Below are 27,110 nucleotides of genomic sequence, written 5' to 3'. Positions count from 1 at the left end.
GTTTGAGATGGTGAATAAGTATGTTTATCTGCATTTGTAAATGCATGAAATTCTGTTGTGGATGAACTAGCTCCGAATATCCAAAATAGGAAGGTCCTTTTCTTCTCATTGCCTGTCGAAAATTCAGTGCTTGTTACTTAATGTGGAATTTATTTCAGTGGCTCATGAGAGACTAAACCTCATAATCCTCGAACATACGAGATGGGGGAACAAAAGTACTTTGTGCAAACATTCCTCACACAACATGAGAAGCACTTGATGTTTCTACCCGGTATGGCCCCGGGGACCTTTCGCATGTTAGGGGAATGTGCTAACCACTACACTACAGAAACCGCTGGCGGTGCAGTAATCAATGGACTTGTGCAATGTTCAACCTCACTGTGTTGCTGCAGCTTCTTATGGTTCGTCTGAGAGGCCATGTCACTTATTACAAGAAGACAGCCGTTTCTTTAAAACCGATGTCTCAACTTATAAAACAATCAGGAATCGAACTTTACAGAACTGAAGATAAGTTATGTTTTGCTTGAAGTGGAAGTTAAATTGAGAAGGCAGGGCTTTCGAAAATAACCACAACCAGACGGGTGCATGCATTTTGCTATTTCTCGTTGATGAAGACCAGTTACGAGATTGCGGCAATAGTCAGCAACAGACTAAACTGGAAGTACGAGATGTTTCTGCTCGGTTTCGAACTTTTCGCGTGTTAGGCGAATGTGATAACCACTACACTACAGAAACAGCTGGCAATCAACGGATGTGTACAATGTGCAACCTCACTGTGTTGCTGCAGATTCGCATGGTGAGGCTGAGAGGCCAGGCCACTTATTACAAGACGACTGCTGTTTCTTTCAAAAACAGATGTTTCAACATATAAAACCACAAGATGTAGAAATTAGATCGAACTTAGCATGATCCGCGTTAACTTCACAGGGACGTGACCCATCTAATCCACAGAGCCAAAGTGGAGAATTGAACTGACTGGAGAGCTGCATCTTAACGCTGACCTCCCGGACCTCGGCCTCCTCAAATGTTCCAAAGAAGCTCAACAAACACTCGAGGAACAGCAGCGCATCTTTCCACTGGGCTCAATACAGCTTTCACACTCATAGTGTGTGCAACAGTCTGACACTGTAAATGCTGCCCCCAGTCTGTGTGTACTTCCATCGCAGATTTGGGTTTGAATCTTGTTTCCACTTCTTCTTTGTATCCGGGCGGTAGTTGTTGAGAGCTGGCACAGACACAGCGGCTAGAATGGCCTCATACTGTGGTGTAATTATTCTCTCATTCGATGCTCACCTCACTCTGTGGACAGGGAACCCTAGGCCTTTTCTCATTTAATCTCTCCTGACTTGCACCCTGTCAGAGCGCTTTCCTGTTGTTCTGTTTGCTCTCACCAGGATTTGACTTGGTTAAAACGTCCGACATTTCTAACCCGCCCCGGTTTTAATGAAAGGTGATGGTGAAAGACGTGCTTTGTTGTCCTGTCGACAAATGCCGCCTGACTCGCTGAGTTGTTCCAGTATCTTCCGCAGATGTCGGATCAACTTTCGATACGAGAATTGAAGACGTTCTGCTCACTTTGCTCTGCATCAAGAATCAGCTGTCCCACCCAGTGAGTTAAAGCGCACGCCAAAAGTTCGAATTCCGAGCCAGCCAGGAGTCGAACCTAGAATCTCCTGATTCGTAGTTAGACGCGTTATCCATTGCGCCACTGGCCCAGCCGGGTGCATGCATTTTGCTATTCCTTGTTGAGCCTCTGTGGCGCATTCGGCGGGATTCATTCACATTGGGTTTCCTTTGAGAAGCTGAGCTCACACAGCAGGGAACCAATACGTTCCCGAGACAATCAAGACATTTTCTAAAAGCTTGTCTATGTGTGGATATTCACTTACTTCTATTGACTTATTCCAGTAGATTCAGGCAGCTCTCTGTATGTTTCATTTTATTCAGTTCAACAACATCAGACTGTGTAACCTCTCTTCCCCCTCCACCATCTGCTTCTTCCCCCTCCACCATCTGTATCCATCATCTTATTTTAATTCCTTGCATTGATATGTTTTACCCTCAGCATTGCCCCCCTCCCCCAGCCCATACCATCCTACTTGAGCAATCTGATCCCTGTCGCCAATTGTTCGCTGACACACTGCTTACTTTCTGCGATTAACACATTCTGATCTCTTGAGGCGCCACTATCAGCACCTTGATTAGCCTCATTTACATTCCCTTTTTCTTTCTGTCCGAGACATTTTCGTCATTTTCCACCTATTGCTGACCACTCTATCGAGGCCCAATAGGGCACGCCAACCCCGCCCCATCCACATTAGTCTGAATCTGACCCCATTTCCAGTTCTCCAGCTTTGACAAAGAGTCACCCAGGCCCGGAACGACCGCTGCCATCTCGCTCCACAGAGGCTGTCAGTCCTGCTGAGATTGTCCAGTATGTTCTGTTTTTGTTTCAGAATGAAGCATCCGCAGTAAGTTGCATTTGTCGTTCATTTAGACATGTTTGAGATGGTGAATAAGTATGTTTATCTGCATTTGTAAATGCATGAAATTCTGTTGTGGATGAACTAGCTCCGAATATCCAAAATAAGAAGGTCCTTTTCTTCTCATTGCCTGTCGAAAATTCAGTGCTTGTGACTTAATGTGGAATTTATTTTAGTGGCTCATGAGAGACTAATCCTCATAATCCTCGAACATACGAGATGGGGAACACAAGTACTTTGTGCAAACATTCCTCACACAACATGAGAAGCACTTGATGTTTCTACCCGGTATGGCCCCGGGGACCTTTCGCATGTTAGGGGAATGTGCTAACCACTACACTACAGAAACCGCTGGCGGTGCAGTAATCAATGGACTTGTGCAATGTTCAACCTCACTGTGTTGCTGCAGATTCTCATGGTTCGTCTGAGAGGCCATGTCACTTATTACAAGAAGACAGCCGTTTCTTTAAAACCGATGTCTCAACTTATAAAACAATCAGGAATCGAACTTTACAGACCTGAAGATAAGTTATGCTTGAAGTGGAAGTTAAATTGAGAAGGCAGGGCTTTCGAAAATAACCACAACCAGACGGATGCATACATTTTGCTATTCCTCGTTGATGAAGACCAGTTACGAGATTGCGGCAATAGTCAGCAACAGACTAAACTGGAAGTACGAGATGTTTCTGCTCGGTTTCGAACTTTTCGCGTGTTAGGCGAATGTGATAACCACTACACTACAGAAACAGCTGGCAATCAACGGACGTGTACAATGTGCAACCTCACTGTGTTGCTGCAGATTCGCATGGTGAGGCTGAGAGGCTAGGCCACTTATTACAAGACGACTGCTGTTTCTTTCAAAAACAGATGTTTCAACATATAAAACCACGAGATGTAGAAATTAGATCGAACTTAACATGATCTGCGTTAACTTCACAGGGACGTGACCCATCTAATCCACAGAGCCAAAGTGGAGAATTGAACTGACTGGAGAGCTGCATCTTAACGCTGACCTCCCGGACCTCGGCCTCCTGAAATGTTCCAAAGAAGCTCAACAAACACTCGAGGAACAGCAGCGCATCTTTCCACTGGGCTCAATACAGCTTTCACACTCATAGTGTGTGCAACAGTCTCACACTGTAAATGCTGCCCCCACTCTGTGTGTACTTCCATCGCAGATTTGGGTTTGAATCTTGTTTCCACTTGTTCTTTGTATCCGGGCGGTAGTTGCTGAGAGCTGGCACAGACACAGCGGCTGGAATGGCCTCATACTGTGGTGTAATTATTCTCTCATTCGATGCTCACCTCACTCTGTGGCCAGGGAACCCTAGGCCTTTTCTCATTTAATCTCTCCTGACTTGCACCCTGTCAGAGCGCTTTCCTGTTATTCTGCTTGCTCCCACCGGGATTTGACTTGGTTAAAACGTCCGACATTTCTAACCCGTCCCGGTTTTAATGAAAAGTGATGGTGAAAGACGAGCTGTGTTGTCCTGTCGACAAATGCCGCCTGACTCGCTGAGTTGTTCCAGTATCTTCCGCAGATGTCGGATCAACTTTCGATACGAGAATTGAAGACGTTCTGCTCACTTTGCTCTGCATCAAGAATCAGCTGTCCCACCCAGTGAGTTAAAGCGCACGCCAAAAGTTCGAATTCCGAGCCAGCCAGGAGTCGAACTTAGAATCTCCTGATTCGTAGTCAGACGCGTTATCCATTGCGCCACTGGCCCAGCCGGGTGCATGCATTTTGCTATTCCTTGTTGAGCCTCTGTGGCGCATTCGGCGGGATTCATTCACATTGGGTTTCCTTTGAGAAGCTGAGCTCACACAGCAGGGAACCAATACGTTCCCGAGACAATCAAGACATTTTCTAAAAGCTTGTCTATGTGTGGATATTCACTTACTTCTATTGACTTATTCCAGTAGATTCAGGCAGCTCTCTGTATGTTTCATTTTATTCAGTTCAACAACATCAGACTGTGTAACCTCTCTTCCCCCTCCACCATCTGCTTCTTCCCCCTCCACCATCTGTATCCATCATCTTATTTTAATTCCTTGCATTGATATGTTTTACCCTCAGCATTGCCCCCCTCCCCCAGCCCATACCATCCTACTTGAGCAATCTGATCCCTGTCGCCAATTGTTCGCTGACACACTGCTTACTTTCTGCGATTAACACATTCTGATCTCTTGAGGCGCCACTATCAGCACCTTGATTAGCCTCATTTACATTCCCTTTTTCTTTCTGTCCGAGACATTTTCGTCATTTTCCACCTATTGCTGACCACTCTATCGAGGCCCAATAGGGCACGCCAACCCCGCCCCATCCACATTAGTCTGAATCTGACCCCATTTCCAGTTCTCCAGCTTTGACAAAGAGTCACCCAGGCCCGGAACGACCGCTGCCATCTCGCTCCACAGAGGCTGTCAGTCCTGCTGAGATTGTCCAGTATGTTCTGTTTTTGTTTCAGAATGAAGCATCCGCAGTAAGTTGCATTTGTCGTTCATTTAGACATGTTTGAGATGGTGAATAAGTATGTTTATCTGCATTTGTAAATGCATGAAATTCTGTTGTGGATGAACTAGCTCCGAATATCCAAAATAGGAAGGTCCTTTTCTTCTCATTGCCTGTCGAAAATTCAGTGCTTGTGACTTAATGTGGAATTTATTTTAGTGGCTCATGAGAGTCTAAACCTCATAATCCTCGAACATACGAGATGGGGGAACAAAAGTACTTTGTGCAAACATTCCTCACACAACATGAGAAGCACTTGATGTTTCTACCTGGTATGGCCCCGGGGACCTTTCGCATGTTAGGGGAATGTGCTAACCACTACACTACAGAAACCGCTGGCGGTGCAGTAATCATTGGACTTGTGCAATGTTCAACCTCACTGTGTTGCTGCAGCTTCTCATGGTTCGTCTGAGAGGCCATGTCACTTATTACAAGAAGACAGCCGTTTCTTTAAAACCGATGTCTCAACTTATAAAACAATCAGGAATCGAACTTTACAGACCTGAAGATAAGTTATGTTTTGCTTGAAGTGGAAGTTAAATTGAGAATGCAGGGCTTTCGTAAATAACCACAACCAGACGGGTGCATGCATTTTGCTATTTCTCGTTGATGAAGACCAGTTACGAGATTGCGGCAATAGTCAGCAACAGACTAAACTGGAAGTTCGAGATGTTTCTGCCCGGTTTCGAACCGGGGACCTTTCGCGTGTAAGGCGAATGTGATAACCACTACACTACAGAAACAGCTGGCAATCAACGGACGTGTACAATGTGCAACCTCACTGTGTTGCTGCAGATTCGCATGGTGAGGCTGAGAGGCTAGGCCACTTATTACAAGACGACTGCTGTTTCTTTCAAAAACAGATGTTTCAACATATAAAACCACGAGATGTAGAAATTAGATCGAACTTAACATGATCTGCGTTAACTTCACAGGGACGTGACCCAACTAATCCACAGAGCCAAAGTGGAGAATTGAACTGACTGGAGAGCTGCATCTTAACGCTGACCTCCCGGACCTCGGCCTCCTGAAATGTTCCAAAGAAGCTCAACAAACACTCGAGGAACAGCAGCGCATCTTTCCACTGGGCTCAATACAGCTTTCACACTCATAGTGTGTGCAACCGTCTCACACCGTAAATGCTGCCCCCATTCTGTGTGTACTACCATCGCAGATTTGGGTTTGAATCTTGTTTCCACTTCGTCTTTGTATCCGGGCGGTAGTTGCTGAGAGCTGGCACAGACACAGCGGCTGGAATGGCCTCATACTGTGGTGTAATTATTCTCTCATTCGATGCTCACCTCACTCTGTGGCCAGGGAACCCTAGGCCTTTTCTCATTTAATCTCTCCTGACTTGCACCCTGTCAGAGCGCTTTCCTGTTATTCTGTTTGCTCCCACCGGGATTTGACTTGGCTAAAACGTCCGACATTTCTAACCCGTCCCGGTTTTAATGAAAAGTGATGGTGAAAGACGAGCTGTGTTGTCCTGTCGACAAATGCCGCCTGACTCGCTGAGTTGTTCCAGTATCTTCCGCAGATGTCGGATCAACTTTCGATACGAGAATTGAAGACGTTCTGCTCACTTTGCTCTGCATCAAGAATCAGCTGTCCCACCCAGTGAGTTAAAGCGCACGCCAAAAGTTCGAATTCCGAGCCAGCCAGGAGTCGAACTTAGAATCTCCTGATTCGTAGTCAGACGCGTTATCCATTGCGCCACTGGCCCAGCCGGGTGCATGCATTTTGCTATTCCTTGTTGAGCCTCTGTGGCGCATTCGGCGGGATTCATTCACATTGGGTTTCCTTTGAGAAGCTGAGCTCACACAGCAGGGAACCAATACGTTCCCGAGACAATCAAGACATTTTCTAAAAGCTTGTCTATGTGTGGATATTCACTTACTTCTATTGACTTATTCCAGTAGATTCAGGCAGCTCTCTGTATGTTTCATTTTATTCAGTTCAACAACATCAGACTGTGTAACCTCTCTTCCCCCTCCATCATCTGCTTCTTCCCCCTCCACCATCTGTATCCATCATCTTATTTTAATTCCTTGCATTGATATGTTTTACCCTCAGCATTGCCCCCCTCCCCCAGCCCATACCATCCTACTTGAGCAATCTGATCCCTGTCGCCAATTGTTCGCTGACACACTGCTTACTTTCTGCGATTAACACATTCTGATCTCTTGAGGCGCCACTATCAGCACCTTGATTAGCCTCATTTACATTCCCTTTTTCTTTCTGTCCGAGACATTTTCGTCATTTTCCACCTATTGCTGACCACTCTATCGAGGCCCAATAGGGCACGCCAACCCCGCCCCATCCACATTAGTCTGAATCTGACCCCATTTCCAGTTCTCCAGCTTTGACAAAGAGTCACCCAGGCCCGGAACGACCGCTGCCATCTCGCTCCACAGAGGCTGTCAGTCCTGCTGAGATTGTCCAGTATGTTCTGTTTTTGTTTCAGAATGAAGCATCCGCAGTAAGTTGCATTTGTCGTTCATTTAGACATGTTTGAGATGGTGAATAAGTATGTTTATCTGCATTTGTAAATGCATGAAATTCTGTTGTGGATGAACTAGCTCCGAATATCCAAAATAGGAAGGTCCTTTTCTTCTCATTGCCTGTCGAAAATTCAGTGCTTGTGACTTAATGTGGAATTTATTTTAGTGGCTCATGAGAGTCTAAACCTCATAATCCTCGAACATACGAGATGGGGGAACAAAAGTACTTTGTGCAAACATTCCTCACACAACATGAGAAGCACTTGATGTTTCTACCCGGTATGGCCCCGGGGACCTTTCGCATGTTAGGGGAATGTGCTAACCACTACACTACAGAAACCGCTGGCGGTGCAGTAATCATTGGACTTGTGCAATGTTCAACCTCACTGTGTTGCTGCAGCTTCTCATGGTTCGTCTGAGAGGCCATGTCACTTATTACAAGAAGACAGCCGTTTCTTTAAAACCGATGTCTCAACTTATAAAACAATCAGGAATCGAACTTTACAGACCTGAAGATAAGTTATGTTTTGCTTGAAGTGGAAGTTAAATTGAGAATGCAGGGCTTTCGTAAATAACCACAACCAGACGGGTGCATGCATTTTGCTATTCCTCGTTGATGAAGACCAGTTACGAGATTGCGGCAATAGTCAGCAACAGACTAAACTGGAAGTTCGAGATGTTTCTGCCCGGTTTCGAACCGGGGACCTTTCGCGTGTAAGGCGAATGTGATAACCACTACACTACAGAAACAGCTGGCAATCAACGGACGTGTACAATGTGCAACCTCACTGTGTTGCTGCAGATTCGCATGGTGAGGCTGAGAGGCTAGGCCACTTATTACAAGACGACTGCTGTTTCTTTCAAAAACAGATGTTTCAACATATAAAACCACGAGATGTAGAAATTAGATCGAACTTAACATGATCTGCGTTAACTTCACAGGGACGTGACCCAACTAATCCACAGAGCCAAAGTGGAGAATTGAACTGACTGGAGAGCTGCATCTTAACGCTGACCTTCCGGACCTCGGCCTCCTGAAATGTTCCAAAGAAGCTCAACAAACACTCGAGGAACAGCAGCGCATCTTTCCACTGGGCTCAATACAGCTTTCACACTCATAGTGTGTGCAACCGTCTCACACCGTAAATGCTGCCCCCATTCTGTGTGTACTACCATCGCAGATTTGGGTTTGAATCTTGTTTCCACTTCGTCTTTGTATCCGGGCGGTAGTTGCTGAGAGCTGGCACAGACACAGCGGCTGGAATGGCCTCATACTGTGGTGTAATTATTCTCTCATTCGATGCTCACCTCACTCTGTGGCCAGGGAACCCTAGGCCTTTTCTCATTTAATCTCTCCTGACTTGCACCCTGTCAGAGCGCTTTCCTGTTATTCTGCTTGCTCCCACCGGGATTTGACTTGGTTAAAACGTCCGACATTTCTAACCCGTCCCGGTTTTAATGAAAAGTGATGGTGAAAGACGAGCTGTGTTGTCCTGTCGACAAATGCCGCCTGACTCGCTGAGTTGTTCCAGTATCTTCCGCAGATGTCGGATCAACTTTCGATACGAGAATTGAAGACGTTCTGCTCACTTTGCTCTGCATCAAGAATCAGCTGTCCCACCCAGTGAGTTAAAGCGCACGCCAAAAGTTCGAATTCCGAGCCAGCCAGGAGTCGAACTTAGAATCTCCTGAATCGTAGTCAGACGCGTTATCCATTGCGCCACTGGCCCAGCCGGGTGCATGCATTTTGCTATTCCTTGTTGAGCCTCTGTGGCGCATTCGGCGGGATTCATTCACATTGGGTTTCCTTTGAGAAGCTGAGCTCACACAGCAGGGAACCAATACGTTCCCGAGACAATCAAGACATTTTCTAAAAGCTTGTCTATGTGTGGATATTCACTTACTTCTATTGACTTATTCCAGTAGATTCAGGCAGCTCTCTGTATGTTTCATTTTATTCAGTTCAACAACATCAGACTGTGTAACCTCTCTTCCCCCTCCACCATCTGCTTCTTCCCCCTCCACCATCTGTATCCATCATCTTATTTTAATTCCTTGCATTGATATGTTTTACCCTCAGCATTGCCCCCCTCCCCCAGCCCATACCATCCTACTTGAGCAATCTGATCCCTGTCGCCAATTGTTCGCTGACACACTGCTTACTTTCTGCGATTAACACATTCTGATCTCTTGAGGCGCCACTATCAGCACCTTGATTAGCCTCATTTACATTCCCTTTTTCTTTCTGTCCGAGACATTTTCGTCATTTTCCACCTATTGCTGACCACTCTATCGAGGCCCAATAGGGCACGCCAACCCCGCCCCATCCACATTAGTCTGAATCTGACCCCATTTCCAGTTCTCCAGCTTTGACAAAGAGTCACCCAGGCCCGGAACGACCGCTGCCATCTCGCTCCACAGAGGCTGTCAGTCCTGCTGAGATTGTCCAGTATGTTCTGTTTTTGTTTCAGAATGAAGCATCCGCAGTAAGTTGCATTTGTCGTTCATTTAGACATGTTTGAGATGGTGAATAAGTATGTTTATCTGCATTTGTAAATGCATGAAATTCTGTTGTGGATGAACTAGCTCCGAATATCCAAAATAGGAAGGTCCTTTTTTTCTCATTGCCTGTCGAAAATTCAGTGCTTGTGACTTAATGTGGAATTTATTTTAGTGGCTCATGAGAGTCTAAACCTCATAATCCTCGAACATACGAGATGGGGGAACAAAAGTACTTTGTGCAAACATTCCTCACACAACATGAGAAGCACTTGATGTTTCTACCTGGTATGGCCCCGGGGACCTTTCGCATGTTAGGGGAATGTGCTAACCACTACACTACAGAAACCGCTGGCGGTGCAGTAATCATTGGACTTGTGCAATGTTCAACCTCACTGTGTTGCTGCAGCTTCTCATGGTTCGTCTGAGAGGCCATGTCACTTATTACAAGAAGACAGCCGTTTCTTTAAAACCGATGTCTCAACTTATAAAACAATCAGGAATCGAACTTTACAGACCTGAAGATAAGTTATGTTTTGCTTGAAGTGGAAGTTAAATTGAGAATGCAGGGCTTTCGTAAATAACCACAACCAGACGGGTGCATGCATTTTGCTATTTCTCGTTGATGAAGACCAGTTACGAGATTGCGGCAATAGTCAGCAACAGACTAAACTGGAAGTTCGAGATGTTTCTGCCCGGTTTCGAACCGGGGACCTTTCGCGTGTAAGGCGAATGTGATAACCACTACACTACAGAAACAGCTGGCAATCAACGGACGTGTACAATGTGCAACCTCACTGTGTTGCTGCAGATTCGCATGGTGAGGCTGAGAGGCTAGGCCACTTATTACAAGACGACTGCTGTTTCTTTCAAAAACAGATGTTTCAACATATAAAACCACGAGATGTAGAAATTAGATCGAACTTAACATGATCTGCGTTAACTTCACAGGGACGTGACCCAACTAATCCACAGAGCCAAAGTGGAGAATTGAACTGACTGGAGAGCTGCATCTTAACGCTGACCTCCCGGACCTCGGCCTCCTGAAATGTTCCAAAGAAGCTCAACAAACACTCGAGGAACAGCAGCGCATCTTTCCACTGGGCTCAATACAGCTTTCACACTCATAGTGTGTGCAACCGTCTCACACCGTAAATGCTGCCCCCATTCTGTGTGTACTACCATCGCAGATTTGGGTTTGAATCTTGTTTCCACTTCGTCTTTGTATCCGGGCGGTAGTTGCTGAGAGCTGGCACAGACACAGCGGCTGGAATGGCCTCATACTGTGGTGTAATTATTCTCTCATTCGATGCTCACCTCACTCTGTGGCCAGGGAACCCTAGGCCTTTTCTCATTTAATCTCTCCTGACTTGCACCCTGTCAGAGCGCTTTCCTGTTATTCTGTTTGCTCCCACCGGGATTTGACTTGGCTAAAACGTCCGACATTTCTAACCCGTCCCGGTTTTAATGAAAAGTGATGGTGAAAGACGAGCTGTGTTGTCCTGTCGACAAATGCCGCCTGACTCGCTGAGTTGTTCCAGTATCTTCCGCAGATGTCGGATCAACTTTCGATACGAGAATTGAAGACGTTCTGCTCACTTTGCTCTGCATCAAGAATCAGCTGTCCCACCCAGTGAGTTAAAGCGCACGCCAAAAGTTCGAATTCCGAGCCAGCCAGGAGTCGAACTTAGAATCTCCTGATTCGTAGTCAGACGCGTTATCCATTGCGCCACTGGCCCAGCCGGGTGCATGCATTTTGCTATTCCTTGTTGAGCCTCTGTGGCGCATTCGGCGGGATTCATTCACATTGGGTTTCCTTTGAGAAGCTGAGCTCACACAGCAGGGAACCAATACGTTCCCGAGACAATCAAGACATTTTCTAAAAGCTTGTCTATGTGTGGATATTCACTTACTTCTATTGACTTATTCCAGTAGATTCAGGCAGCTCTCTGTATGTTTCATTTTATTCAGTTCAACAACATCAGACTGTGTAACCTCTCTTCCCCCTCCATCATCTGCTTCTTCCCCCTCCACCATCTGTATCCATCATCTTATTTTAATTCCTTGCATTGATATGTTTTACCCTCAGCATTGCCCCCCTCCCCCAGCCCATACCATCCTACTTGAGCAATCTGATCCCTGTCGCCAATTGTTCGCTGACACACTGCTTACTTTCTGCGATTAACACATTCTGATCTCTTGAGGCGCCACTATCAGCACCTTGATTAGCCTCATTTACATTCCCTTTTTCTTTCTGTCCGAGACATTTTCGTCATTTTCCACCTATTGCTGACCACTCTATCGAGGCCCAATAGGGCACGCCAACCCCGCCCCATCCACATTAGTCTGAATCTGACCCCATTTCCAGTTCTCCAGCTTTGACAAAGAGTCACCCAGGCCCGGAACGACCGCTGCCATCTCGCTCCACAGAGGTTGTCAGTCCTGCTGAGATTGTCCAGTATGTTCTGTTTTTGTTTCAGAATGAAGCATCCGCAGTAAGTTGCATTTGTCGTTCATTTAGACATGTTTGAGATGGTGAATAAGTATGTTTATCTGCATTTGTAAATGCATGAAATTCTGTTGTGGATGAACTAGCTCCGAATATCCAAAATAGGAAGGTCCTTTTCTTCTCATTGCCTGTCGAAAATTCAGTGCTTGTGACTTAATGTGGAATTTATTTTAGTGGCTCATGAGAGTCTAAACCTCATAATCCTCGAACATACGAGATGGGGGAACAAAAGTACTTTGTGCAAACATTCCTCACACAACATGAGAAGCACTTGATGTTTCTACCCGGTATGGCCCCGGGGACCTTTCGCATGTTAGGGGAATGTGCTAACCACTACACTACAGAAACCGCTGGCGGTGCAGTAATCATTGGACTTGTGCAATGTTCAACCTCACTGTGTTGCTGCAGCTTCTCATGGTTCGTCTGAGAGGCCATGTCACTTATTACAAGAAGACAGCCGTTTCTTTAAAACCGATGTCTCAACTTATAAAACAATCAGGAATCGAACTTTACAGACCTGAAGATAAGTTATGTTTTGCTTGAAGTGGAAGTTAAATTGAGAATGCAGGGCTTTCGTAAATAACCACAACCAGACGGGTGCATGCATTTTGCTATTCCTCGTTGATGAAGACCAGTTACGAGATTGCGGCAATAGTCAGCAACAGACTAAACTGGAAGTTCGAGATGTTTCTGCCCGGTTTCGAACCGGGGACCTTTCGCGTGTAAGGCGAATGTGATAACCACTACACTACAGAAACAGCTGGCAATCAACGGACGTGTACAATGTGCAACCTCACTGTGTTGCTGCAGATTCGCATGGTGAGGCTGAGAGGCTAGGCCACTTATTACAAGACGACTGCTGTTTCTTTCAAAAACAGATGTTTCAACATATAAAACCACGAGATGTAGAAATTAGATCGAACTTAACATGATCTGCGTTAACTTCACAGGGACGTGACCCAACTAATCCACAGAGCCAAAGTGGAGAATTGAACTGACTGGAGAGCTGCATCTTAACGCTGACCTTCCGGACCTCGGCCTCCTGAAATGTTCCAAAGAAGCTCAACAAACACTCGAGGAACAGCAGCGCATCTTTCCACTGGGCTCAATACAGCTTTCACACTCATAGTGTGTGCAACCGTCTCACACCGTAAATGCTGCCCCCATTCTGTGTGTACTACCATCGCAGATTTGGGTTTGAATCTTGTTTCCACTTCGTCTTTGTATCCGGGCGGTAGTTGCTGAGAGCTGGCACAGACACAGCGGCTGGAATGGCCTCATACTGTGGTGTAATTATTCTCTCATTCGATGCTCACCTCACTCTGTGGCCAGGGAACCCTAGGCCTTTTCTCATTTAATCTCTCCTGACTTGCACCCTGTCAGAGCGCTTTCCTGTTATTCTGCTTGCTCCCACCGGGATTTGACTTGGTTAAAACGTCCGACATTTCTAACCCGTCCCGGTTTTAATGAAAAGTGATGGTGAAAGACGAGCTGTGTTGTCCTGTCGACAAATGCCGCCTGACTCGCTGAGTTGTTCCAGTATCTTCCGCAGATGTCGGATCAACTTTCGATACGAGAATTGAAGACGTTCTGCTCACTTTGCTCTGCATCAAGAATCAGCTGTCCCACCCAGTGAGTTAAAGCGCACGCCAAAAGTTCGAATTCCGAGCCAGCCAGGAGTAGAACTTAGAATCTCCTGATTCGTAGTCAGACGCGTTATCCATTGCGCCACTGGCCCAGCCGGGTGCATGCATTTTGCTATTCCTTGTTGAGCCTCTGTGGCGCATTCGGCGGGATTCATTCACATTGGGTTTCCTTTGAGAAGCTGAGCTCACACAGCAGGGAACCAATACGTTCCCGAGACAATCAAGACATTTTCTAAAAGCTTGTCTATGTGTGGATATTCACTTACTTCTATTGACTTATTCCAGTAGATTCAGGCAGCTCTCTGTATGTTTCATTTTATTCAGTTCAACAACATCAGACTGTGTAACCTCTCTTCCCCCTCCACCATCTGCTTCTTCCCCCTCCACCATCTGTATCCATCATCTTATTTTAATTCCTTGCATTGATATGTTTTACCCTCAGCATTGCCCCCCTCCCCCAGCCCATACCATCCTACTTGAGCAATCTGATCCCTGTCGCCAATTGTTCGCTGACACACTGCTTACTTTCTGCGATTAACACATTCTGATCTCTTGAGGCGCCACTATCAGCACCTTGATTAGCCTCATTTACATTCCCTTTTTCTTTCTGTCCGAGACATTTTCGTCATTTTCCACCTATTGCTGACCACTCTATCGAGGCCCAATAGGGCACGCCAACCCCGCCCCATCCACATTAGTCTGAATCTGACCCCATTTCCAGTTCTCCAGCTTTGACAAAGAGTCACCCAGGCCCGGAACGACCGCTGCCATCTCGCTCCACAGAGGCTGTCAGTCCTGCTGAGATTGTCCAGTATGTTCTGTTTTTGTTTCAGAATGAAGCATCCGCAGTAAGTTGCATTTGTCGTTCATTTAGACATGTTTGAGATGGTGAATAAGTATGTTTATCTGCATTTGTAAATGCATGAAATTCTGTTGTGGATGAACTAGCTCCGAATATCCAAAATAGGAAGGTCCTTTTCTTCTCATTGCCTGTCGAACATTCAGTGCTTGTTACTTAATGTGGAATTTATTTCAGTGGCTCATGAGAGACTAAACCTCATAATCCTCGAACATACGAGATGGGGGAACAAAAGTACTTTGTGCAAACATTCCTCACACAACATGAGAAGCACTTGATGTTTCTACCCGGTATGGCCCCGGGGACCTTTCGCATGTTAGGGGAATGTGCTAACCACTACACTACAGAAACCGCTGGCGGTGCAGTAATCAATGGACTTGTGCAATGTTCAACCTCACTGTGTTGCTGCAGCTTCTCATGGTTCGTCTGAGAGGCCATGTCACTTATTACAAGAAGACAGCCGTTTCTTTAAAACCGATGTCTCAACTTATAAAACAATCAGGAATCGAACTTTACAGAACTGAAGATAAGTTATGTTTTGCTTGAAGTGGAAGTTAAATTGAGAAGGCAGGGCTTTCGAAAATAACCACAACCAGACGGGTGCATGCATTTTGCTATTTTTCGTTGATGAAGACCAGTTACGAGATTGCGGCAATAGTCAGCAACAGACTAAACTGGAAATACGAGATGTTTCTGCCCGGTTTCGAACCGGGGACCTTTCGCGTGTTAGGCGAATGTGATAACCACCACACTACAGAAACAGCTGGCAATCAACGGACGTGTACAATGTGCAACCTCACTGTGTTGCTGCAGATTCGCATGGTGAGGCTGAGAGGCTAGGCCACTTATTACAAGTCGACTGCTGTTTCTTTCAAAAACAGATGTTTCAACATATAAAACCACGAGATGTAGAAATTAGATCGAACTTAACATGATCTGCGTTAACTTCACAGGGACGTGACCCATCTAATCTACAGAGCCAAAGTGGAGAATTGAACTGACTGGAGAGCTGCATCTTAACGCTGACCTTCCGGACCTCGGCCTCCTGAAATGTTCCAAAGAAGCTCAACAAACACTCGAGGAACAGCAGCGCATCTTTCCACTGGGCTCAATACAGCTTTCACACTCATAGTGTGTGCAACCGTCTCACACTGTAAATGCTGCCCCCATTCTGTGTGTACTACCATCGCAGATTTGGGTTTGAATCTTGTTTCCACTTCGTCTTTGTATCCGGGCGGTAGTTGCTGAGAGCTGGCACAGACACAGCGGCTGGAATGGCCTCATACTGTGGTGTAATTATTCTCTCATTCGATGCTCACCTCACTCTGTGGCCAGGGAACCCTAGGCCTTTTCTCATTTAATCTCTCCTGACTTGCACCCTGTCAGAGCGCTTTCCTGTTATTCTGTTTGCTCCCACCGGGATTTGACTTGGTTAAAACGTCCGACATTTCTAACCCGTCCCGGTTTTAATGAAAAGTGATGGTGAAAGACGAGCTGTGTTGTCCTGTCGACAAATCCCGCCTGACTCGCTGAGTTGTTCCAGTATCTTCCGCAGATGTCGGATCAACTTTCGATACGAGAATTGAAGACGTTCTGCTCACTTTGCTCTGCATCAAGAATCAGCTGTCCCACCCAGTGAGTTAAAGCGCACGCCAAAAGTTCGAATTTCGAGCCAGCCAGGAGTCGAACCTGGAATCTCCTGATTCGTAGTCAGACGCGTTATCCATTGCGCCACTGGCCCAGCCGGGTGAATGCATTTTGCTATTCCTTGTTGAGCCTCTGTGGCGCATTCGGCGGGATTCATTCACATTGGGTTTCCTTTGAGAAGCTGAGCTCACACAGCAGGGAACCAATACGTTCCCGAGACAATCAAGACATTTTCTAAAAGCTTGTCTATGTGTGGATATTCACTTACTTCTATTGACTTATTCCAGTAGATTCAGGCAGCTCTCTGTATGTTTCATTTTATTCAGTTCAACAACATCAGACTGTGTAACCTCTCTTCCCCCTCCACCATCTGCTTCTTCCCCCTCCACCATCTGTATCCATCATCTTATTTTAATTCCTTGCATTGATATGTTTTACCCTCAGCATTGCCCCCCTCCCCCAGCCCATACCATCCTACTTGAGCAATCTGATCCCTGTCGCCAATTGTTCGCTGACACACTGCTTACTTTCTGCGATTAACACATTCTGATCTCTTGAGGCGCCACTATCAGCACCTTGATTAGCCTCATTTACATTCCCTTTTTCTTTCTGTCCGAGACATTTTCGTCATTTTCCACCTATTGCTGACCACTCTATCGAGGCCCAATAGGGCACGCCAACCCCGCCCCATCCACATTAGTCTGAATCTGACCCCATTTCCAGTTCTCCAGCTTTGACAAAGAGTCACCCAGACCCGGACCGACCGCTGCCATCACGCTCCACAGAGGCTGTCAGTCCTGCTGAGATTGTCCAGTATGTTCTGTTTTTGTTTCAGAATGAAGCATCCGCAGTAAGTTGCATTTGTCGTTCATTTAGACATGTTTGAGATGGTGAATAAGTATGTTTATCTGCATTTGTAAATGCATGAAATTCTGTTGTGGATGAACTAGCTCCGAATATCCAAAATAGGAAGGTCCTTTTCTTCTCATTGCCTGTCGAAAATTCAGTGCTTGTGACTTAATGTGGAATTTATTTTAGTGGCTCATGAGAGTCTAAACCTCATAATCCTCGAACATACGAGATGGGGGAACAAAAGTACTTTGTGCAAACATTCCTCACACAACATGAGAAGCACTTGATGTTTCTACCTGGTATGGCCCCGGGGACCTTTCGCATGTTAGGGGAATGTGCTAACCACTACACTACAGAAACCGCTGGCGGTGCAGTAATCATTGGACTTGTGCAATGTTCAACCTCACTGTGTTGCTGCAGCTTCTCATGGTTCGTCTGAGAGGCCATGTCACTTATTACAAGAAGACAGCCGTTTCTTTAAAACCGATGTCTCAACTTATAAAACAATCAGGAATCGAACTTTACAGACCTGAAGATAAGTTATGTTTTGCTTGAAGTGGAAGTTAAATTGAGAATGCAGGGCTTTCGTAAATAACCACAACCAGACGGGTGCATGCATTTTGCTATTCCTCGTTGATGAAGACCAGTTACGAGATTGCGGCAATAGTCAGCAACAGACTAAACTGGAAGTTCGAGATGTTTCTGCCCGGTTTCGAACCGGGGACCTTTCGCGTGTAAGGCGAATGTGATAACCACTACACTACAGAAACAGCTGGCAATCAACGGACGTGTACAATGTGCAACCTCACTGTGTTGCTGCAGATTCGCATGGTGAGGCTGAGAGGCTAGGCCACTTATTACAAGACGACTGCTGTTTCTTTCAAAAACAGATGTTTCAACATATAAAACCACGAGATGTAGAAATTAGATCGAACTTAACATGATCTGCGTTAACTTCACAGGGACGTGACCCAACTAATCCACAGAGCCAAAGTGGAGAATTGAACTGACTGGAGAGCTGCATCTTAACGCTGACCTCCCGGACCTCGGCCTCCTGAAATGTTCCAAAGAAGCTCAACAAACACTCGAGGAACAGCAGCGCATCTTTCCACTGGGCTCAATACAGCTTTCACACTCATAGTGTGTGCAACCGTCTCACACCGTAAATGCTGCCCCCATTCTGTGTGTACTACCATCGCAGATTTGGGTTTGAATCTTGTTTCCACTTCGTCTTTGTATCCGGGCGGTAGTTGCTGAGAGCTGGCACAGACACAGCGGCTGGAATGGCCTCATACTGTGGTGTAATTATTCTCTCATTCGATGCTCACCTCACTCTGTGGCCAGGGAACCCTAGGCCTTTTCTCATTTAATCTCTCCTGACTTGCACCCTGTCAGAGCGCTTTCCTGTTATTCTGCTTGCTCCCACCGGGATTTGACTTGGTTAAAACGTCCGACATTTCTAACCCGTCCCGGTTTTAATGAAAAGTGATGGTGAAAGACGAGCTGTGTTGTCCTGTCGACAAATGCCGCCTGACTCGCTGAGTTGTTCCAGTATCTTCCGCAGATGTCGGATCAACTTTCGATACGAGAATTGAAGACGTTCTGCTCACTTTGCTCTGCATCAAGAATCAGCTGTCCCACCCAGTGAGTTAAAGCGCACGCCAAAAGTTCGAATTCCGAGCCAGCCAGGAGTCGAACTTAGAATCTCCTGATTCGTAGTCAGACGCGTTATCCATTGCGCCACTGGCCCAGCCGGGTGCATGCATTTTGCTATTCCTTGTTGAGCCTCAGTGGCGCATTCGGCGGGATTCATTCACATTGGGTTTCCTTTGAGAAGCTGAGCTCACACAGCAGGGAACCAATACGTTCCCGAGACAATCAAGACATTTTCTAAAAGCTTGTCTATGTGTGGATATTCACTTACTTCTATTGACTTATTCCAGTAGATTCAGGCAGCTCTCTGTATGTTTCATTTTATTCAGTTCAACAACATCAGACTGTGTAACCTCTCTTCCCCCTCCACCATCTGCTTCTTCCCCCTCCACCATCTGTATCCATCATCTTATTTTAATTCCTTGCATTGATATGTTTTACCCTCAGCATTGCCCCCCTCCCCCAGCCCATACCATCCTACTTGAGCAATCTGATCCCTGTCGCCAATTGTTCGCTGACACACTGCTTACTTTCTGCGATTAACACATTCTGATCTCTTGAGGCGCCACTATCAGCACCTTGATTAGCCTCATTTACATTCCCTTTTTCTTTCTGTCCGAGACATTTTCGTCATTTTCCACCTATTGCTGACCACTCTATCGAGGCCCAATAGGGCACGCCAACCCCGCCCCATCCACATTAGTCTGAATCTGACCCCATTTCCAGTTCTCCAGCTTTGACAAAGAGTCACCCAGGCCCGGAACGACCGCTGCCATCTCGCTCCACAGAGGCTGTCAGTCCTGCTGAGATTGTCCAGTATGTTCTGTTTTTGTTTCAGAATGAAGCATCCGCAGTAAGTTGCATTTGTCGTTCATTTAGACATGTTTGAGATGGTGAATAAGTATGTTTATCTGCATTTGTAAATGCATGAAATTCTGTTGTGGATGAACTAGCTCCGAATATCCAAAATAGGAAGGTCCTTTTCTTCTCATTGCCTGTCGAAAATTCAGTGCTTGTTACTTAATGTGGAATTTATTTCAGTGGCTCATGAGAGACTAAACCTCATAATCCTCGAACATACGAGATGGGGGAACAAAAGTACTTTGTGCAAACATTCCTCACACAACATGAGAAGCACTTGATGTTTCTACCCGGTATGGCCCCGGGGACCTTTCGCATGTTAGGGGAATGTGCTAACCACTACACTACAGAAACCGCTGGCGGTGCAGTAATCAATGGACTTGTGCAATGTTCAACCTCACTGTGTTGCTGCAGCTTCTCATGGTTCGTCTGAGAGGCCATGTCACTTATTACAAGAAGACAGTCGTTTCTTTAAAACCGATGTCTCAACTTATAAAACAATCAGGAATCGAACTTTACAGAACTGAAGATAAGTTATGTTTTGCTTGAAGTGGAAGTTAAATTGAGAAGGCAGGGCTTTCGAAAATAACCACAACCAGACGGGTGCATGCATTTTGCTATTTCTCGTTGATGAAGACCAGTTACGAGATTGCGGCAATAGTCAGCAACAGACTAAACTGGAAATACGAGATGTTTCTGCCCGGTTTCGAACCGGGGATCTTTCGCGTGTTAGGCGAATGTGATAACCACCACACTACAGAAACAGCTGGCAATCAACGGACGTGTACAATGTGCAACCTCACTGTGTTGCTGCAGATTCGCATGGTGAGGCTGAGAGGCTAGGCCACTTATTACAAGTCGACTGCTGTTTCTTTCAAAAACAGATGTTTCAACATATAAAACCACGAGATGTAGAAATTAGATCGAACTTAACATGATCTGCGTTAACTTCACAGGGACGTGACCCATCTAATCTACAGAGCCAAAGTGGAGAATTGAACTGACTGGAGAGCTGCATCTTAACGCTGACCTTCCGGACCTCGGCCTCCTGAAATGTTCCAAAGAAGCTCAACAAACACTCGAGGAACAGCAGCGCATCTTTCCACTGGGCTCAATACAGCTTTCACACTCATAGTGTGTGCAACCGTCTCACACTGTAAATGCTGCCCCCATTCTGTGTGTACTACCATCGCAGATTTGGGTTTGAATCTTGTTTCCACTTCGTCTTTGTATCCGGGCGGTAGTTGCTGAGAGCTGGCACAGACACAGCGGCTGGAATGGCCTCATACTGTGGTGTAATTATTCTCTCATTCGATGCTCACCTCACTCTGTGGCCAGGGAACCCTAGGACTTTTCTCATTTAATCTCTCCTGACTTGCACCCTGTCAGAGCGCTTTCCTGTTATTCTGTTTGCTCCCACCGGGATTTGACTTGGTTAAAACGTCCGACATTTCTAACCCGTCCCGGTTTTAATGAAAAGTGATGGTGAAAGACGAGCTGTGTTGTCCTGTCGACAAATCCCGCCTGACTCGCTGAGTTGTTCCAGTATCTTCCGCAGATGTCGGATCAACTTTCGATACGAGAATTGAAGACGTTCTGCTCACTTTGCTCTGCATCAAGAATCAGCTGTCCCACCCAGTGAGTTAAAGCGCACGCCAAAAGTTCGAATTTCGAGCCAGCCAGGAGTCGAACCTGGAATCTCCTGATCCGTAGTCAGACGCGTTATCCATTGCGCCACTGGCCCAGCCGGGTGAATGCATTTTGCTATTCCTTGTTGAGCCTCTGTGGCGCATTCGGCGGGATTCATTCACATTGGGTTTCCTTTGAGAAGCTGAGCTCACACAGCAGGGAACCAATACGTTCCCGAGACAATCAAGACATTTTCTAAAAGCTTGTCTATGTGTGGATATTCACTTACTTCTATTGACTTATTCCAGTAGATTCAGGCAGCTCTCTGTATGTTTCATTTTATTCAGTTCAACAACATCAGACTGTGTAACCTCTCTTCCCCCTCCACCATCTGCTTCTTCCCCCTCCACCATCTGTATCCATCATCTTATTTTAATTCCTTGCATTGATATGTTTTACCCTCAGCATTGCCCCCCTCCCCCAGCCCATACCATCCTACTTGAGCAATCTGATCCCTGTCGCCAATTGTTCGCTGACACACTGCTTACTTTCTGCGATTAACACATTCTGATCTCTTGAGGCGCCACTATCAGCACCTTGATTAGCCTCATTTACATTCCCTTTTTCTTTCTGTCCGAGACATTTTCGTCATTTTCCACCTATTGCTGACCACTCTATCGAGGCCCAATAGGGCACGCCAACCCCGCCCCATCCACATTAGTCTGAATCTGACCCCATTTCCAGTTCTCCAGCTTTGACAAAGAGTCACCCAGGCCCGGAACGACCGCTGCCATCTCGCTCCACAGAGGCTGTCAGTCCTGCTGAGATTGTCCAGTATGTTCTGTTTTTGTTTCAGAATGAAGCATCCGCAGTAAGTTGCATTTGTCGTTCATTTAGACATGTTTGAGATGGTGAATAAGTATGTTTATCTGCATTTGTAAATGCATGAAATTCTGTTGTGGATGAACTAGCTCCGAATATCCAAAATAGGAAGGTCCTTTTCTTCTCATTGCCTGTCGAAAATTCAGTGCTTGTTACTTAATGTGGAATTTATTTCAGTGGCTCATGAGAGACTAAACCTCATAATCCTCGAACATACGAGATGGGGGAACAAAAGTACTTTATGCAAACATTCCTCACACAACATGAGAAGCACTTGATGTTTCTACCCGGTATGGCCCCGGGGACCTTTCGCATGTTAGGGGAATGTGCTAACCACTACACTACAGAAACCGCTGGCGGTGCAGTAATCAATGGACTTGTGCAATGTTCAACCTCACTGTGTTGCTGCAGCTTCTCATGGTTCGTCTGAGAGGCCATGTCACTTATTACAAGAAGACAGTCGTTTCTTTAAAACCGATGTCTCAACTTATAAAACAATCAGGAATCGAACTTTACAGAACTGAAGATAAGTTATGTTTTGCTTGAAGTGGAAGTTAAATTGAGAAGGCAGGGCTTTCGAAAATAACCACAACCAGACGGGTGCATGCATTTTGCTATTTCTCGTTGATGAAGACCAGTTACGAGATTGCGGCAATAGTCAGCAACAGACTAAACTGGAAATACGAGATGTTTCTGCCCGGTTTCGAACCGGGGACCTTTCGCGTGTTAGGCGAATGTGATAACCACCACACTACAGAAACAGCTGGCAATCAACGGACGTGTACAATGTGCAACCTCACTGTGTTGCTGCAGATACGCATGGTGAGGCTGAGAGGCTAGGCCACTTATTACAAGTCGACTGCTGTTTCTTTCAAAAACAGATGTTTCAACATATAAAACCACGAGATGTAGAAATTAGATCGAACTTAACATGATCTGCGTTAACTTCACAGGGACGTGACCCATCTAATCTACAGAGCCAAAGTGGAGAATTGAACTGACTGGAGAGCTGCATCTTAACGCTGACCTTCCGGACCTCGGCCTCCTGAAATGTTCCAAAGAAGCTCAACAAACACTCGAGGAACAGCAGCGCATCTTTCCACTGGGCTCAATACAGCTTTCACACTCATAGTGTGTGCAACCGTCTCACACTGTAAATGCTGCCCCCATTCTGTGTGTACTACCATCGCAGATTTGGGTTTGAATCTTGTTTCCACTTCGTCTTTGTATCCGGGCGGTAGTTGCTGAGAGCTGGCACAGACACAGCGGCTGGAATGGCCTCATACTGTGGTGTAATTATTCTCTCATTCGATGCTCACCTCACTCTGTGGCCAGGGAACCCTAGGCCTTTTCTCATTTAATCTCTCCTGACTTGCACCCTGTCAGAGCGCTTTCCTGTTATTCTGCTTGCTCCCACCGGGATTTGACTTGGTTAAAACGTCCGACATTTCTAACCCGTCCCGGTTTTAATGAAAAGTGATGGTGAAAGACGAGCTGTGTTGTCCTGTCGACAAATGCCGCCTGACTCGCTGAGTTGTTCCAGTATCTTCCGCAGATGTCGGATCAACTTTCGATACGAGAATTGAAGACGTTCTGCTCACTTTGCTCTGCATCAAGAATCAGCTGTCCCACCCAGTGAGTTAAAGCGCACGCCAAAAGTTCGAATTCCGAGCCAGCCAGGAGTCGAACTTAGAATCTCCTGATTCGTAGTCAGACGCGTTATCCATTGCGCCACTGGCCCAGCCGGGTGCATGCATTTTGCTATTCCTTGTTGAGCCTCAGTGGCGCATTCGGCGGGATTCATTCACATTGGGTTTCCTTTGAGAAGCTGAGCTCACACAGCAGGGAACCAATACGTTCCCGAGACAATCAAGACATTTTCTAAAAGCTTGTCTATGTGTGGATATTCACTTACTTCTATTGACTTATTCCAGTAGATTCAGGCAGCTCTCTGTATGTTTCATTTTATTCAGTTCAACAACATCAGACTGTGTAACCTCTCTTCCCCCTCCACCATCTGCTTCTTCCCCCTCCACCATCTGTATCCATCATCTTATTTTAATTCCTTGCATTGATATGTTTTACCCTCAGCATTGCCCCCCTCCCCCAGCCCATACCATCCTACTTGAGCAATCTGATCCCTGTCGCCAATTGTTCGCTGACACACTGCTTACTTTCTGCGATTAACACATTCTGATCTCTTGAGGCGCCACTATCAGCACCTTGATTAGCCTCATTTACATTCCCTTTTTCTTTCTGTCCGAGACATTTTCGTCATTTTCCACCTATTGCTGACCACTCTATCGAGGCCCAATAGGGCACGCCAACCCCGCCCCATCCACATTAGTCTGAATCTGACCCCATTTCCAGTTCTCCAGCTTTGACAAAGAGTCACCCAGACCCGGACCGACCGCTGCCATCACGCTCCACAGAGGCTGTCAGTCCTGCTGAGATTGTCCAGTATGTTCTGTTTTTGTTTCAGAATGAAGCATCCGCAGTAAGTTGCATTTGTCGTTCATTTAGACATGTTTGAGATGGTGAATAAGTATGTTTATCTGCATTTGTAAATGCATGAAATTCTGTTGTGGATGAACTAGCTCCGAATATCCAAAATAGGAAGGTCCTTTTCTTCTCATTGCCTGTCGAAAATTCAGTGCTTGTGACTTAATGTGGAATTTATTTTAGTGGCTCATGAGAGTCTAAACCTCATAATCCTCGAACATACGAGATGGGGGAACAAAAGTACTTTGTGCAAACATTCCTCACACAACATGAGAAGCACTTGATGTTTCTACCTGGTATGGCCCCGGGGACCTTTCGCATGTTAGGGGAATGTGCTAACCACTACACTACAGAAACCGCTGGCGGTGCAGTAATCATTGGACTTGTGCAATGTTCAACCTCACTGTGTTGCTGCAGCTTCTCATGGTTCGTCTGAGAGGCCATGTCACTTATTACAAGAAGACAGCCGTTTCTTTAAAACCGATGTCTCAACTTATAAAACAATCAGGAATCGAACTTTACAGACCTGAAGATAAGTTATGTTTTGCTTGAAGTGGAAGTTAAATTGAGAACGCAGGGCTTTCGTAAATAACCACAACCAGACGGGTGCATGCATTTTGCTATTCCTCGTTGATGAAGACCAGTTACGAGATTGCGGCAATAGTCAGCAACAGACTAAACTGGAAGTTCGAGATGTTTCTGCCCGGTTTCGAACCGGGGACCTTTCGCGTGTAAGGCGAATGTGATAACCACTACACTACAGAAACAGCTGGCAATCAACGGACGTGTACAATGTGCAACCTCACTGTGTTGCTGCAGATTCGCATGGTGAGGCTGAGAGGCTAGGCCACTTATTACAAGACGACTGCTGTTTCTTTCAAAAACAGATGTTTCAACATATAAAACCACGAGATGTAGAAATTAGATCGAACTTAACATGATCTGCGTTAACTTCACAGGGACGTGACCCAACTAATCCACAGAGCCAAAGTGGAGAATTGAACTGACTGGAGAGCTGCATCTTAACGCTGACCTCCCGGACCTCGGCCTCCTGAAATGTTCCAAAGAAGCTCAACAAACACTCGAGGAACAGCAGCGCATCTTTCCACTGGGCTCAATACAGCTTTCACACTCATAGTGTGTGCAACCGTCTCACACCGTAAATGCTGCCCCCATTCTGTGTGTACTACCATCGCAGATTTGGGTTTGAATCTTGTTTCCACTTCGTCTTTGTATCCGGGCGGTAGTTGCTGAGAGCTGGCACAGACACAGCGGCTGGAATGGCCTCATACTGTGGTGTAATTATTCTCTCATTCGATGCTCACCTCACTCTGTGGCCAGGGAACCCTAGGCCTTTTCTCATTTAATCTCTCCTGACTTGCACCCTGTCAGAGCGCTTTCCTGTTATTCTGCTTGCTCCCACCGGGATTTGACTTGGTTAAAACGTCCGACATTTCTAACCCGTCCCGGTTTTAATGAAAAGTGATGGTGAAAGACGAGCTGTGTTGTCCTGTCGACAAATGCCGCCTGACTCGCTGAGTTGTTCCAGTATCTTCCGCAGATGTCGGATCAACTTTCGATACGAGAATTGAAGACGTTCTGCTCACTTTGCTCTGCATCAAGAATCAGCTGTCCCACCCAGTGAGTTAAAGCGCACGCCAAAAGTTCGAATTCCGAGCCAGCCAGGAGTCGAACTTAGAATCTCCTGAATCGTAGTCAGACGCGTTATCCATTGCGCCACTGGCCCAGCCGGGTGCATGCATTTTGCTATTCCTTGTTGAGCCTCTGTGGCGCATTCGGCGGGATTCATTCACATTGGGTTTCCTTTGAGAAGCTGAGCTCACACAGCAGGGAACCAATACGTTCCCGAGACAATCAAGACATTTTCTAAAAGCTTGTCTATGTGTGGATATTCACTTACTTCTATTGACTTATTCCAGTAGATTCAGGCAGCTCTCTGTATGTTTCATTTTATTCAGTTCAACAACATCAGACTGTGTAACCTCTCTTCCCCCTCCACCATCTGCTTCTTCCCCCTCCACCATCTGTATCCATCATCTTATTTTAATTCCTTG

At 46.1% G+C, this 27,110-nt stretch overlaps 17 non-coding genes across 17 annotated transcripts; all 17 read right to left on the bottom strand.

Moving 5' to 3' along the window:
- Window positions 1–1,642: 1,642 nt before the first annotated feature.
- trnar-acg (transfer RNA arginine (anticodon ACG)) lies at window positions 1,643–1,715 on the bottom strand. The gene has a single exon. It is a non-coding gene; the product is annotated as a tRNA-Arg (tRNA).
- A 2,422-nt stretch (window positions 1,716–4,137) lies between these two features.
- Window positions 4,138–4,210, bottom strand: trnar-acg (transfer RNA arginine (anticodon ACG)). The gene has a single exon. It is a non-coding gene; the product is annotated as a tRNA-Arg (tRNA).
- Window positions 4,211–5,665: 1,455 nt separating this feature from the next.
- trnav-uac (transfer RNA valine (anticodon UAC)) lies at window positions 5,666–5,738 on the bottom strand. Its single transcript has one exon. It is a non-coding gene; the product is annotated as a tRNA-Val (tRNA).
- A 907-nt stretch (window positions 5,739–6,645) lies between these two features.
- trnar-acg (transfer RNA arginine (anticodon ACG)) lies at window positions 6,646–6,718 on the bottom strand. Its single transcript has one exon. It is a non-coding gene; the product is annotated as a tRNA-Arg (tRNA).
- Window positions 6,719–8,173: 1,455 nt separating this feature from the next.
- On the bottom strand, window positions 8,174–8,246 carry trnav-uac (transfer RNA valine (anticodon UAC)). Its single transcript has one exon. It is a non-coding gene; the product is annotated as a tRNA-Val (tRNA).
- A 2,435-nt stretch (window positions 8,247–10,681) lies between these two features.
- Window positions 10,682–10,754, bottom strand: trnav-uac (transfer RNA valine (anticodon UAC)). Its single transcript has one exon. It is a non-coding gene; the product is annotated as a tRNA-Val (tRNA).
- Window positions 10,755–11,661: 907 nt separating this feature from the next.
- On the bottom strand, window positions 11,662–11,734 carry trnar-acg (transfer RNA arginine (anticodon ACG)). The gene has a single exon. It is a non-coding gene; the product is annotated as a tRNA-Arg (tRNA).
- A 1,455-nt stretch (window positions 11,735–13,189) lies between these two features.
- trnav-uac (transfer RNA valine (anticodon UAC)) lies at window positions 13,190–13,262 on the bottom strand. Its single transcript has one exon. It is a non-coding gene; the product is annotated as a tRNA-Val (tRNA).
- Window positions 13,263–15,697: 2,435 nt separating this feature from the next.
- trnav-aac (transfer RNA valine (anticodon AAC)) lies at window positions 15,698–15,770 on the bottom strand. Its single transcript has one exon. It is a non-coding gene; the product is annotated as a tRNA-Val (tRNA).
- Window positions 15,771–16,677: 907 nt separating this feature from the next.
- Window positions 16,678–16,750, bottom strand: trnar-acg (transfer RNA arginine (anticodon ACG)). The gene has a single exon. It is a non-coding gene; the product is annotated as a tRNA-Arg (tRNA).
- Window positions 16,751–18,205: 1,455 nt separating this feature from the next.
- On the bottom strand, window positions 18,206–18,278 carry trnav-uac (transfer RNA valine (anticodon UAC)). Its single transcript has one exon. It is a non-coding gene; the product is annotated as a tRNA-Val (tRNA).
- A 907-nt stretch (window positions 18,279–19,185) lies between these two features.
- On the bottom strand, window positions 19,186–19,258 carry trnar-acg (transfer RNA arginine (anticodon ACG)). The gene has a single exon. It is a non-coding gene; the product is annotated as a tRNA-Arg (tRNA).
- Window positions 19,259–20,713: 1,455 nt separating this feature from the next.
- On the bottom strand, window positions 20,714–20,786 carry trnav-aac (transfer RNA valine (anticodon AAC)). The gene has a single exon. It is a non-coding gene; the product is annotated as a tRNA-Val (tRNA).
- A 907-nt stretch (window positions 20,787–21,693) lies between these two features.
- Window positions 21,694–21,766, bottom strand: trnar-acg (transfer RNA arginine (anticodon ACG)). Its single transcript has one exon. It is a non-coding gene; the product is annotated as a tRNA-Arg (tRNA).
- Window positions 21,767–23,221: 1,455 nt separating this feature from the next.
- Window positions 23,222–23,294, bottom strand: trnav-aac (transfer RNA valine (anticodon AAC)). Its single transcript has one exon. It is a non-coding gene; the product is annotated as a tRNA-Val (tRNA).
- Window positions 23,295–24,201: 907 nt separating this feature from the next.
- On the bottom strand, window positions 24,202–24,274 carry trnar-acg (transfer RNA arginine (anticodon ACG)). The gene has a single exon. It is a non-coding gene; the product is annotated as a tRNA-Arg (tRNA).
- Window positions 24,275–25,729: 1,455 nt separating this feature from the next.
- trnav-uac (transfer RNA valine (anticodon UAC)) lies at window positions 25,730–25,802 on the bottom strand. The gene has a single exon. It is a non-coding gene; the product is annotated as a tRNA-Val (tRNA).
- Window positions 25,803–27,110: the final 1,308 nt, after the last annotated feature.

Source organism: Scyliorhinus torazame, chromosome 5 (genome assembly GCF_047496885.1).
Source record: "Scyliorhinus torazame isolate Kashiwa2021f chromosome 5, sScyTor2.1, whole genome shotgun sequence".
Lineage (NCBI taxonomy): Eukaryota > Metazoa > Chordata > Chondrichthyes > Carcharhiniformes > Scyliorhinidae > Scyliorhinus > Scyliorhinus torazame.
The sequence above is the reverse complement of the archived record's forward strand: the minus strand, read 5'-3'. Positions and strand labels throughout refer to the sequence as shown.